The sequence below is a fragment of the Ahaetulla prasina genome, chromosome 3, assembly GCF_028640845.1.
Source record: "Ahaetulla prasina isolate Xishuangbanna chromosome 3, ASM2864084v1, whole genome shotgun sequence".
NCBI classification, from domain to species: Eukaryota; Metazoa; Chordata; class Lepidosauria; order Squamata; family Colubridae; genus Ahaetulla; species Ahaetulla prasina.
Window position 1 is genome coordinate 205,578,518 of NC_080541.1, and position 13,637 is coordinate 205,592,154.

At 38.5% G+C, this 13,637-nt stretch overlaps 1 long non-coding RNA gene across 1 annotated transcript in view; it reads right to left on the reverse strand.

Annotated features, from left to right (window-relative positions):
• Positions 1 to 10,724: 10,724 nt before the first annotated feature.
• LOC131195780 (uncharacterized) overlaps positions 10,725 to 13,637 on the reverse strand; it is a 36,386-nt gene continuing 33,473 nt past the window's right edge. The window contains exon 3 of the long non-coding RNA XR_009154542.1: positions 10,725 to 10,823. This is a non-coding gene — a long non-coding RNA (uncharacterized LOC131195780). The remainder of the gene's footprint in view (positions 10,824 to 13,637) is intronic.

Sequence of the window (13,637 nt, forward strand, 5' to 3'; positions counted from 1 at the left end):
CATAAGTGAGAAAAATGCTTCCCTTGTTCCTACCTGTTTCTCTTTACCTATTAGTGAATCTGGAGGAAGCTTCGAAAGATAATGAGAGGACTAAGCATACAGCAGCCCACAAATGCACACAAACAATTACACAAAAACCAAACAAACCACATTATGTTTATGGCATGGTATTTATTTTATTCTTAAATTATTCTCTGGCCCAAGTATGCCTATTTTATATGTAAGTAGATGCTAATGTCTCTGCTAAAGTTAATTTAAATATACAATGGAGTTATGAAAACTACAGCTGCAAAAAGAAACAACAATAATATTGACTGATTACAGTATGTGCCACCAATCAGTGTTAATTCTTGGAGGACTACCTAGATAGGCGTTCTCCAGGATGAATTGTCCTCAACCTGATCTTCCAAATCCTTCAATAGTGAACTTTGGAATTGGTTGTTTTTGTTTTTTTCATTTTCTTCCCCCTTTCCCAGAATTATGGACTTCCCAAGGGATATTGTGGATATCCACAATTTGGATCTCATGTCCAAACCCCCTTTCTCTGTGCCTTGAATGAAAACTTTGAGTTGATTTGTTCAATGAACTCTTTGTTTGCTTTCTTGGCTATCCACAGTATTCTCAACAATCTTCTCCAACACCAAATTTCAAAAATGTCTGTACTGTTTTTAAAAGTCCATTTTTTTGCTTCCATATAGTCTCAGTGAAAATCATTGCCTGTGTGATCCTGATTTTTATAGATATAGACATATCATAGCATCTGAGCATCTTTTCCAAGGACTTCATTATTACTCTACCAAATTCTGTTCTATAGCATTTTATTTGACTGGTAGTTTCTTTACTATTGATGTTCCTAAAAAGGAGAAACTATTTATTTATTTCATTGTCATTTCTAAGGCATCCAAGTCTAAGGTAAATCTGAACCTCCAGTGATGAAATCTTAGGAATACCTACCAGTATTCCCCCGCCCAAAAGAAAAAAAAACAGTTTCTTAAGCTGCAAATATTTCATTTATGTTTATTAGAGTTATATTGTGCATCTCATTTATGGAAAATATATATTACAGTATTTCATACTCCAACATCGAGAGAAATGAATTGTCCAGAGCTTCCCATCCCATAATCCTGATTTACAAAGTACATGGGGTTCATGAGAAGCCATGGGAGAAAAGTGTGTAGGAATTTAACCCATTTTTCTAGAACATGCCCCATAGTTCATAGATGAGAAACTACTTGTTGGGAATAGACCACAGAATCCACAACCCACAGATTTTTTTCCCCTGAACTTTGTAATTTGGGAATATTTGTGATTTTCCCAGTAATACTCACTTCATTGTTTCAGAAGAAAAAATATCTCCCTGTGCTGTAATCTTCTGTACCAGATCTTTCAGGAGGTAATTTCAGAATCCCCATAAAGTCTTCAGGACAATTCACTGAAACCACTAATCTGCAGCCATTGAAGGCATGTTTATTCTAGCGCAAAATCTTGCAATGACTGGAAATGGAAATTGTGGCCAATCTTCCTTAAGTCCATTGCTCTGAGAAAACATCAGTGATCTCCATCTGAATAAAAGATCACAAAGGTTAGCCATTAAAACTCTGGCTATTCAGAAATCTTGGTGTCCTAGTGCAGGGCTCTCCAACCTTGGCAACTTTAAGCCTGGAGGACTTCAGCTCCCAGAATTCCCCAGCCAGCAAAGCTGGCTGGAGAATTCTGGGAGTTGAAGTCCTCCAGGCTTAAAGTTGCCAAGGTTGGAGAGCCCTGTCCTAGTGGACAATTTCTTAAATATAAGCCAGCAATGTGCTGCAGCTGCTAAAAAAAACCCCAAAAACCCAATGCAATCGTAGGCTGCATGAACAGAGAGATAGAATGATGATCACAAGGTGATACTGCTGCTTAATAATGCCTTGGTAAGACCACAGTTGGAATACTGCATCCAATTTTGGTCACCACAATATAAAAAAAGATGTAGAAACTCAGAAAACAGTGCAGAGAAGAGCGACAAAGATAGGGGGGGGGCGTGTTTGAAGGCTAAAACATAAGAAGAAGGGTTGCAGGAATTGGGAATGTCTAGTCTAATGAAAAGAAGAACTAGGGGTGACCTGAAAGCAGTGTTCTAATATTTGAGGGACTGTCACAAAGAAGACGGCGTCAACCTATTTTCCAAAGCACCAGAAAGCAAAACAAGAAACAATGGATGGGAACTAATCAAGGAGAGAACCAACCTGGAACTAAGGATAAATTTCCTATCAGTGAGAACAATCAAGCCGTGAAACGGCTTGCCTTCAGAAGTTCTGGGTGCTCCATCACTGGAGGCTTTTAAGAAGACACTGGACAGTCACTGGTCTGGAATGGTATAGGACAGTGTTGGCGAACCTTTAGGGTTCTCGCGTGCCGGCTCATGTGCCAGAAGTAGTACGCGAAACCGTCCCATGCCGAATGTGTGGCCTCGCCAGCTCCCGTCACATTCCTGCGCTCAAACATGCGCCGGTCAGCTGGCCGTCACGCGTGCGATGCTCCCGACCCTGAAAGTGTGGTGGTCCATCACGCATGCACGCAACACCAACCCAGAAGGACGGGTGCTGGCTCGCACATGCACGATGGACTGCCACACTTCTGGGGTCAGTCGACACCGTGCACACGACAGCCAGCTGACCAGTGCGCATTTGAGTGCAGGAACACAATGAGGAGCTAGCAAGGCCATGCATTCGGCACGGGACAGTTTCACATGCCACCTCTGGCATGTGTGCCATAGGTTCACCACCACTAGCATAGGATCTCCTACTTGAGCAAGGGATTGGATTAGAAGACCTCCAAGATCCCTTTCAACTCTGTTATTCTGTTCTGGCTAGTTCTGAATGGGAAAGAGCAATTTAATCAACCTCTCCTTCCCCTGTTAATGGGGGAGAAGCAGCATAACAGACTCAAAAGATTCAGATACCTGGGTGTAGTCATTAATTTAATTTCATGATGGTTAGACCCAGCTCCTTAATGCTGCTCAGTGTTGGAGTAGAATATAAATATTGAAGGAGTTGGGCGGACAGATGTCAAAAGTAATGCCAAGACATCAGGGCCTTGGCAGCTGTCTAAGGATAAAACATGAAGGCCAAATCTACTAGTACCAACCCAACTAATTTTCTCCAGAATTTCAATGCACTTATGTTCTCATCACAAATTTACGTTGCTTTTGTTTTTCCCCAAGAAACAAGGAAAAAACAATTAGCATGACTTTTCACCCACAGATAGAGAGCCAACTGAAATAAGAATTATTTTCAAGTTCCTCTATGGATGCAGCTGACCTAGTCCATTTTTTAAGCAGTCCTTACTCTTCCAACACTATGGAATGTTGGAAAGAAATTGTGTAAGGAGTGTTGGGATTCTGTCTGTCTATCAGCATGATAGGAACCTGAAAATTTGTACAGAACGGGCCAAATTTGGTTGGAAACCGAAACTGGCAAAAATGTGAAGAGGGCCTGGCCTGGCTGGGGACTACAAAGAAAAAGTCCTTCAAATATTCCTTACAGGAGAAGCAGCTGGGAAGCTGCTCAGAAAGTGGCCAATTGCTTCGTTCTAAGCCTTCCTTCTGCCTTCTCCTTGGTCAGGTGGCCCAGAACAGAGATCTTATCAAAGTGTTGGAAAAGCTTCACAAATTATGCACTGCATGCTTCTGCCGAAATCTTTAAACATGTAATATTATTAAATTTGTTTTATTGCAATGTTATATCTACTAAAGCAGGGATTCCCAACCTCCGGGCCATGGACCACTACTGGACCATGGTCTGTTTAGAAATGGACCACAGAAGTGGCGGAAGAACATACATGTGCACACAGTTCCAGTTGTATACAGCGAACGAGTAAGCTGCATGCACACACTTGCCTGCCAACTATTCATCCAGAACTGTCCCTTTCCCACACCTACCAATCTGCAAAGCTAAGGTTGGAGACCACTATTCTAAAGTAAAGAATCTTTCAAATGCAGCTTGACTTTCTTTCCCTTTCTTCCAGATTTTTTTTAAAATTTCCTAACCTAAAGTAGAGTCTTGGGATTTTCTGCTTGTCTCCCATCCAAGTTGTAATAAAATTGTAATCTAGTTAGTTGAAGGATACGCACACTGAATTATAGAGAACTTGACTCAACAAATCAGCTTTTAAAAAAAGGTATATTCTTGATTGCATAACACTGAATTAAGTGTGACCAAGAAAGAAATTAATCAATTTTCATATAGTTCTTCCTTAAGTTACCTATGATCAGACTGGCTATTGAGCACATCTCTTTATCTCTTCAAGAAATGACAGATGTAATTAATTATTTGAAAATGGGTAAAAACTGCTCTGTTATTCAACTATTAAAAGACCTACATTGATTTATTTGCCCCAATGGTATTACAAATTATAATATTACATTTAAATATATATTTCCAACTTCCTTCTGTGAATCTTATATTACTTGGTTTCTGGGGACTAGTAAAGTTCCTGCTGACCTAGTAAGCAATTGTCAAGTTTATATTTAATAAATTCCTTATTAAATACAGTAGTGATAAAAAAATGGATAGTGGGTACATAGATTACAGATAATATTATTCTGGATTATCTATCCTGCACAATCTGCTTTTAACAAAAAGGCATTGAGCAAAATTCTATTCTATTCTATTCTATTCTATTCTATTCTATTCTATTCTATTCTATTCTAACTGATAATATACAATTATTAATTGTTATTCTGTATGTATCTTTCAGGAAAATGAAATGAAAATGAAATTAACAATGTGGCAAGGAAAAGTACTCTGGTACACAGCCCAAGGAAATTTCTGAAATGATTTTTTCTTAAATATGAATTTCCTGATTTTATTAATTTGATCAATATGCTGCTTTCTAACCTTTGGCCAAATTATTAGAGATGGAATTGTCTCTTCATCTATCAAACTGTCTAAGGAACTCATCATCCTTCACACCCTATTTTTTTTTATTTGAAACACTGCCTTTCTTGGTTTAGACAAAGAGATGATATTTCCCCACAACAGCTACTGCAGTTGAACAGTTTTTATATGACACGATGTGTTATGTTTTATTGATAATTACATATTTTCTGAACAAAGAATTATGGACAGTATGCAACAGTTTAGTAATTTATCAGGTCATCGGATTAACTGGAGTCTCATTTACATTCAATAGATCTAATGTTTCAATGAAAATTTATAATAATTGGAGCTTTAAATGTTGTTTTAAAATATTTATGAAAAATTATTCCAAGAGAACTTTTCATTTGCAGATATTAATATATCAAATCTCTGATTTTTATTTTATTTTATTTTATTTGCACTTATATCCCGCCTTTCTCCGAAGACTCAGGGCGGCTTACACTATGTTAAGCAATAGTCTTCATCCATTTGTATATTATATACAAAGTCAATTTATTGCCCCCAACAATCTGGGTCCTCATAAGATAAGATCGACACAGAGTTTGTTTTTATAAGGGAAGGGAAATGTAAAAATGAATATTACTTAAAGATTGATTCATTCAGAAGTATTTTGTAAAGGCACCAGGCTAGAAATCAGGAGATTGTGAGTCCTGACTTAACCATGAAAGCTGGCTGGGTGAGTTTGGGCCAGTCACTCTCTCTCAGCTGATGAAGTCAGGCTTGGGTGACAAGGTGACCAATTCCTGTCACAACCAATCGACATTCAACTGACCTAGAAAAAAAACCAGAACCTGCATTTGTGGCAAAAGATGCTAGGAAGAAAAATAAGGAAAAAACTGTATTATTTTAAGCAGACTATAAGATATTCTAAGAAGTATACACATACCCCTTTTAGTTTTTTATCAAAATAATGGCTACCATATTGTGGTAGGTTTTTAATTTCTAGACTGTTATATTTATTGTCATATATTTTCTATTTCTCTGTGAAATGCAATTAATCTGTTTTTTTAAAAAATAAAATACATGACTGAGGACAAATCAGAAAGTTATCATGTGGCTTTTATAACATTATGACAGAACCTTGGCTCAATTTTTAGTCATAGCTTTATGATATTATCTATTGAACTTTTGACTATATGAAGAATTATGGATTTGTGTTTTTTTTTTTACTTTCCAATGCTGAAAAGCTAGTTTGGCACAAGATTTACAATCCAGGATTATAGATACGTATTTTCTTTCTACTTATGAATTGGGTATCTGTGGATGGAATGAAGATCAATATCACTCGGTCTGGTGAAGTTTAATGATGTGCTTATAACTTAGGCTTAATGATTTTCTATATGTGACATAATATGTTTCGGTTCTTTCTTTCTTTTCTTTATCTTCATCTTTTTCCTTTTTTTTCTCCTTTCCCTCTTTTCTTTTTGTATTATTTTTTAAGATAAACTTAAGGTTGGTCACCTGCCAAAACAAGTGTTGCAGCTCAATTTTATCTCTGACCATATAGATATCAAAATGGCTGCTTCTTTGCTTCAACTTCTTGTGCATTATAACAGGGAAAGGACTGATCTGTATTCTTTCTCTACTCAAAGCTATGGAAAACAGCCATTGCTGAGTAAATCCTATCATGCAACACCAGTAATATCTAACACTGTTTCTATATTTAGTCCCCATCTCAAGACAGTCTTAAAATTTCAAGAATCTGATCTAATCTAATCTAATTAAATCTGTAGTCTGTAGTCCTGTAATCTAATATTTTGTCTTTCTTGCTTCTTCCCAACCCTCTGATTGTTTTTGCTTTTGGTTTAGCCACATCTTCTCTGATTAAGAGTTTTGTGTTGATTTCGTTCTTCAAAATAAATTAAATCCAGCTATGGCTTTTCAATGGAGAATCCTACAGTCTAGCAGCTGCCATGAGAGATATTTTAACAGATTAACAGAGTTGGAAAGGACTGTGTAGGTCTTCTAGTCCAGGGGTCTCCAACCTTGGCAACTTTAAGCCTGGGGGACTTCAACTCCCAGAATTCCCCAGCCAGTTTTGCTAGCTGGGTTATTCTGGGAGTTGAAGTCCTCCAGGCTTAAAATTACTAAGGTTGGAGACCCCTGTTCTAGTCCAACCCCCCGCCCAAGCAGGAGACCCTACCTCTATAGCCAGAAGATGTATTTGGGCTTCTCCTGAGTGGGACAATATTACTACTTTTCAAACTCAGTCAGAAAATACTTTGAAGAAGTGAAAGACGGTAAAACATCATAGTTTTGGCAGTTTTGTCATTAATTGGTTTCTGGTATTGCTTGTGCTGCTGTTTTGATAATTGTAGCTGTAATTTTGTATATTATAAAAGCTTAGATGACAGGCAGCTAAAAAAACTCAGCCATAATTTTATAATTTCTGCTCTGGTAAGAGCAGACGACCTGAAGGGAATTCATAACACCGTTCAGATATATCTTATTAAGTAATTTATTAAGTGAAATTATTAAGTAATTTCAGTCCCCTCAGTCCCCCAACTTTCAGAACTTCAGCTGATTTCCAGCCAGCCTGCTCTCCACCCACAATGTGCTACTAAATCAAGTTCTGATGTATGTTTTGTTACAATTTTATATGCTCAGAGATTTTTATATGCTCGAGGAAGAGAATCAGTGTAGAACTAAGGAGAAATGTACTGATAGAGAGTGTCACAAAGAAGAGGGAGTCAACCTCTCCCTCTTCTTTGAATGAAAAGAAGGACTAGTGGAGATATGATAGCTGTGCTCCAATATCTCAGGGGCTGCCACAAAGAAGAGGCAGTCAAACTATTCTCCAAAGCACCTGAGGGTAGAACAAGAAGCAATACATGGAAACTAATCAAGCAGAGAAGCAACTTAGAACTAAGAAGAAATTTCCTGACAGTTAGAACAATTAATCAGTGGAATGACTTGCCTCCAGAAGTTTGAATGCTCCAACACTGGAAATTTTTAAGAAGATGTTGGCTAACCATTTGTCTGATGGTTGTAGGGTTGTAGGGTTGTCTGCCTGGGCAGGGGGTTGGACTAGAAGGCCTCCAAGGTCCCTTCCAACTCTGTTGTTGTTGTTGTTGTTGTTGTTGTTGTTATTATTATCAATTATTATTATTATAATATACACCTAACAAGGTTACTGATTACTGATTACTGTATAGCTGATAAGTGGCTCAGTCTTCTGATTGGAGCATTATATAAAATTGAGCAAATCAATTAGGGTAAAGCAGAAGTTAAGAAAAGAGAACAGGTGCCCCCCACCCACTGTGATCAAACGTTTCAGCTTACTCCATAGCAAAGTGCCCTTCAACCATGTACAATTGCAATTCTAATGAATTAAATGATTGTTTTAAGGATGGATTGACTACACTTTGTGGATCTTTATACAGGTTCTACAGAGTTCTTTTTTTTACCTGATGTAGCTCAGAGACGCATAGCATAACTATAATATTGTCTTTGGAGTCTTATGCATGCATGCATGCATACATACATACATACATACATACATACATACATACATGCTTGGATATTTAGGCTTGCCTGTTACTTGGCTTTATATGGTCTCTGCTCCATAAAGTTCCATTCCCCTTGTTATAAGTAGCGAGAGCAAGTAAAGATTGTTTTATGTGTGCCAAGGGTGGACTCAGATGGAAACAACAAACACTTGAGGCTGCAAGACAAGTTATTCAAGTGGCTTGTGGGAAGGTATTTGGGCTTTTCCCTGTTCCTCTTCCTCATCATTGTTGTTCTCGATTGCGGGGAACTTCAGTGGTACTTCTTTGATTCTAAACTTAGCTCAGCTATTCCCAATTTGGCACCTTCCAGGTCTTGTGGAGTGTAATTTTGGGCACATGGATATTACAATTCAATAGATCTGGAGGTTCTAAAGGTGGAGGAAGAAAGCTCCATCTAATTCTGTATGAAATCACTTGCCTGTGAGATCTTAAATGGGACAATTTCTTAAACCGGGAAAGGAACCAACTTCCAAACTAAATATTGTTATAAATAAAGAGGATGCTGGAGGCAGATATCACATTTTGCAGTATGCTAGCTTCACATTTCCTTATTTTTTTAATTAAAAATGATTAAATAAAAAAAAAATAAAGGCAGAGAAATGGGCAATAAATTTGAGAGGCACCCAGAGAAATGAATAGCTCCCCTGAAAAACAAATAGAGCATAAGTTGCAATGAGCAATCTAGCTGTAATATCTGTAATATCTGCTAATAATGGGGAGAAACAGGCTCAAGCTTAATCCCTCCAAGACGGAGTGGCTGTGGATGCCGGCACCCCGATTCAGTCAGCTGCAGCCGCGGCTGGCTGTTGGTGGCGAGTTATTGGCCCCAAAGGATAGGGTGCGCAACTTAGGTGTCCTCCTGGACGATCGGCTGTCGTTTGAAGATCATTTGACGGCCGTCTCCAGGGGGGCCTTCCACCAGGTTCGCCTGGTCCGGCAGTTGCGCCCCTTCCTTGATCGGGATGCCTTATGCACGGTCACTCATGCGCTCGTTACCTCTCGCTTGGATTACTGTAATGCTCTCTACATGGGGCTCCCCTTGAAGTGCGCTCGGAGGCTTCAGTTAGTCCAGAATGCAGCTGCGCGGGTTATAGAGGGAGCTACACATAGCTCCCATGTAACACCGATCCTGCGCAGGCTGCACTGGCTGCCTGTGGCTTTCCGAGTGCACTTTAAGGTGTTGGTTATGACCTTTAAAGCGCTCCATGGCTTAGGACCTGGGTACTTACGGGACCGCCTGCTGCTACCACATGCCTCCCACCGACCCGTACGCTCCCATAGAGAGGGACTTCTCAGGGTGCCGTCCGCCAAACAATGCCGGCTGGCGGCCCCCAGGGGAAGGGCCTTCTCTGTGGGGGCACCCACACTCTGGAATGAGCTTCCCCCGGGTTTACGTCAAATACCTGACCTCCGGACATTTCGTCGCGAACTAAAAACACATCTTTTTATCTGCGCGGGGCTGGCTTAAATTAGTTTTAAGGGGAAATTTTATTAATTTTAAATGGGGTTTTTAGTATGGAAAATTTTAATCTCAGGCTAATTTAATAAGTTTTTTAAATGGTATTTTATTCTGTATATTGTGCTGTTTTTACTTTTGCCTGTACACCGCCCTGAGTCCTTCGGGAGAAGGGCGGTATAAAAATTAAATTAAATAAAATAAAAAATAATAATGAAATAATGTGAAAAATATCCAAAATATCAACCATTCTTTCTTTTGTTCAGCTTCCCTTTTCATATGAAGCCTCCAAAGTGACCTGACCCTTTTGATTTGTTTACTTGCTGCTGTCATAATATCTTTATTATTTTTACAGTTACTTATCTACATCACATTGTCTGGGACGAATGTCCTCAGGCTAATTGACTATCATAGTTTAAAAAAACACCAATTCAATCCAAATAGAGCAAAACAAACCACACGATGTGGAACAAGTGATGGGGAGCGGACTCGTGATTTGTCATTATTTGTCTCATTATTATTTTCATCTAAATAATTTAAACACAGACAACCAGGGAAGCAATGACATAATTTACCAGACATGCTGAAGACCCCTAGGACAAAGGGTGAAGTTGTATTCTATATTTCTCTCATTGCCTATTGTCTCAAGAAGATGGAGAAAAGATGGCTCGTAGATCTCTTTGATCTAGATCAGGGATCTCCAACCTTGGCAACTTTATGAGTCGTGGACTTCAACTCCCAGAATTCTTCAGCCAGCATGCACTGGCTGAGGAATTCTGGGAGTTGAAGTCCACGAGTCATAAAGTTGTCAAGGTTGGAGACCCCTGATCTAGATCATGGCAACGCCAACCATTCTGATTGAGGTGGTGCACTCACAGCCTCTCCATTGCCCATCTGAAGTGGTCAGATATAGAAGTGCAAGTTGACTGAGAAGTCCATCTGTGAATCAGAAGGAAAACAAGATCACTCCGTGTACATTTTAGCCCCATAGCAAGATCTGATTCTAATGGTCTGCATATATCCTTTTTTTGTTAGTTATATATTTATTCAATGTTTACCTTGTGTTTCTTCTGGGCACAGTATTATTTCAGTCAGTTTTATTCCCACAATATTACCGCGATGGGATAGGTTTGGCTTTAAAAGAGTGTGACTAGCCCAAAGATCATCCACAAAGATTTCGTGGCTGGGAGAAGATTTGAACCCTGAGCCTCTCCAATCCTAGGACAGCACTTTAAATTTTACACCGAATTGACTTTGCAGATCTTATATCTGTGGTAGATTTTAGTGATGGATAAAGTTGTAATATTTTACCCAACTGCAGTTATTATGCGGAAAGAAACAATTGACAGAATCTGTTTCCATTCTGTACATGTTTGGGATTCCTTCAGAATTTAAGGGAAATGGGAAATTGGAAGATTTATTGTATAACTACAATTTGCCATAATTTTCATCTAGATTCTTTGCACAGACTTTTGCCAGGGAATTATGAAGCTTCCCTGACACTATGAGTGTAGAATTATATGTCTTCAATTAGCAGCATTTCATAAATATCTGATGGGCACACCCAAATCAGATTACAACTGAGTCATATAAATTAAGAATACCCAATTCTAAACTAGCTTGAACCTTCAAGCAGGCACATTTTTAAACATGCCCCTTAAGATTTATAGATATCAAACCATTGGTAACATTTGACTATCACTTAAAATGAGAAGATTCTCATTTCCTGAGAATTTCATTTTCGTATAATAAAAGGTGTGTGCCTAAAACGTACCGGTATAATATTTATGATAATAATAGTAATTATCATTTATTAAGTTTATCTGCCACTCAACATCTAGCAACTGCACTAAAAATCCATTAAAATGAAAATTGTTCTCAAAACTGGCAATTTTGCTGTGTATTTGCCTTAATACCATGAATAAAAGTTGTTTCAAACAGAAGAAACAAAACAATTGCTTAAAGTAGGTGGAAATGAATGAATTACACAAGCAAATGGAAATCTGGTTGCAAAGCTAATTCAGAAATTAATAACAATAATAAAACAGACAGGTACTTGCCACATAACACCCCAGACTTAAAAATTGTTGATAAGAAAGGCAAAAAAGTCTGAATAGTAAATGTGGCAGTAGCTGGAGACAGCAGAATAGAAGAGAAAGAACTGGAGAAGATAACAAAATACCAAGCCTTACAAATAGAAAGAGAATGACTATGGCAAAGGTAAGTAAAGATAGTACCAATAGTAAAAGGGGTCTTGAGTGCAATCCCAGAACAACTGGAGCACCACATGAACACCCTCAGAATTGACAAATTTGCCATCTGTCAATTGCAAAAGGCAGCTTTACTCAGAACAGCTTATATCCTGCAACAAATATTGTGGGATCATCATCACTGGAACCTTTCAAGAAGAGACTGGACTCCCATCTGTCACAAATGGTATAGGGTCTCCTGTGTGGGCAGGGGTTGGACTAGATGACCTACAAGATCCCTTCCAACTCTGTAATTCTGTTATGTTCTGATATCTGTTAACACCCTCAAACATCCAGATCTGCCTATCCCGGGTCCTTCGAAAGGACTTGATAGGTGGACAAAATACCAAACCCGGTCTGTGCAATGAACCATAATAATAATTATGGACAACTTCTCCACTTATTAACAACATGCTTAGAGACGTTTTCAAAATTTGAAGGTTGTTGTTTCCAAAAAATGTATAACAGGCTTAGAAATTTACTTTCTAGGCTATTTGAAAACAAACAAACAAACAACAGTGGAAAGACTTCATTCACTTAGATATGCTGGTTCTCTTTTTTTGTTTCAGACATTGATAATAATTGGAGATTATGGAATGAAATGATGCCAGGCCTGGAATGCCTAGTCTGTAGTGCCATCCTATGGTAAGCACATTCAGGAGAACACATGAATTAGATATTGCTGTGCTCCTAGGATAGTATCATTTCAAAATGAAGGGGAAAGAACATTATTCTGTGGTGTGTGTTTTTGTGTGTACTGTAAGCAAGCTTGCCTAAATCTGTAACTTCAGGACAACCAAGCATAAAAACGAAATCATCTCCTTGCCAAACTATTTTTGAGAGACTTTTTTTTTCTTCTTTTGGCAAAGGGATGCAGTCATTGTGAAACCCTTATTCTCATTCTGCAGATTCAGAGGCTTGTACATTTTGCAGTATATGCATTGAGGGATTCTACAGCTCAGCCATAAAATTTAAGTTCAATTGCATTAGACAGCTCTCTAGCGGCAAGACAGCCTCCGTTGTGCAAACCTTCCAGATCTTAATCTGTCAGGTTCTAATGAAATGCAAGCATACGGTGTGAGTAGTGTGTGTGTGTGTGTGTGTGTGTGTGTGTGTGTGCGTGCACACACACATTGTGTATACATACATAGACGTGTGTGTGTGTGTGTGTGTGTGTGTGTGTGTGTGTGTACCACTGCAGGGTTGTTGCTTCTTGAAATTTAGCATAGGGTGCGTTCTTCTGTTTTAATTCTCAGGAGATTATGTCAGATTATCCCTATTTATAATTAGCAATATAAATAATGAGGCAATAGTACATGCCAGGCAAATTACATTGCTAGGCTATTAATGACTTACTTCATGGTGTTATTGTGAAATGCATCCTTAAAATAATAATTTAGAAATGAAGATTGAAGGCCAGTGATGTAATCGGGGGAGCTTCTGTTATGCTTTGACACTGGGATAAGATATTTAGAATATTCCTGTAGCACTCAGCATAGTCACC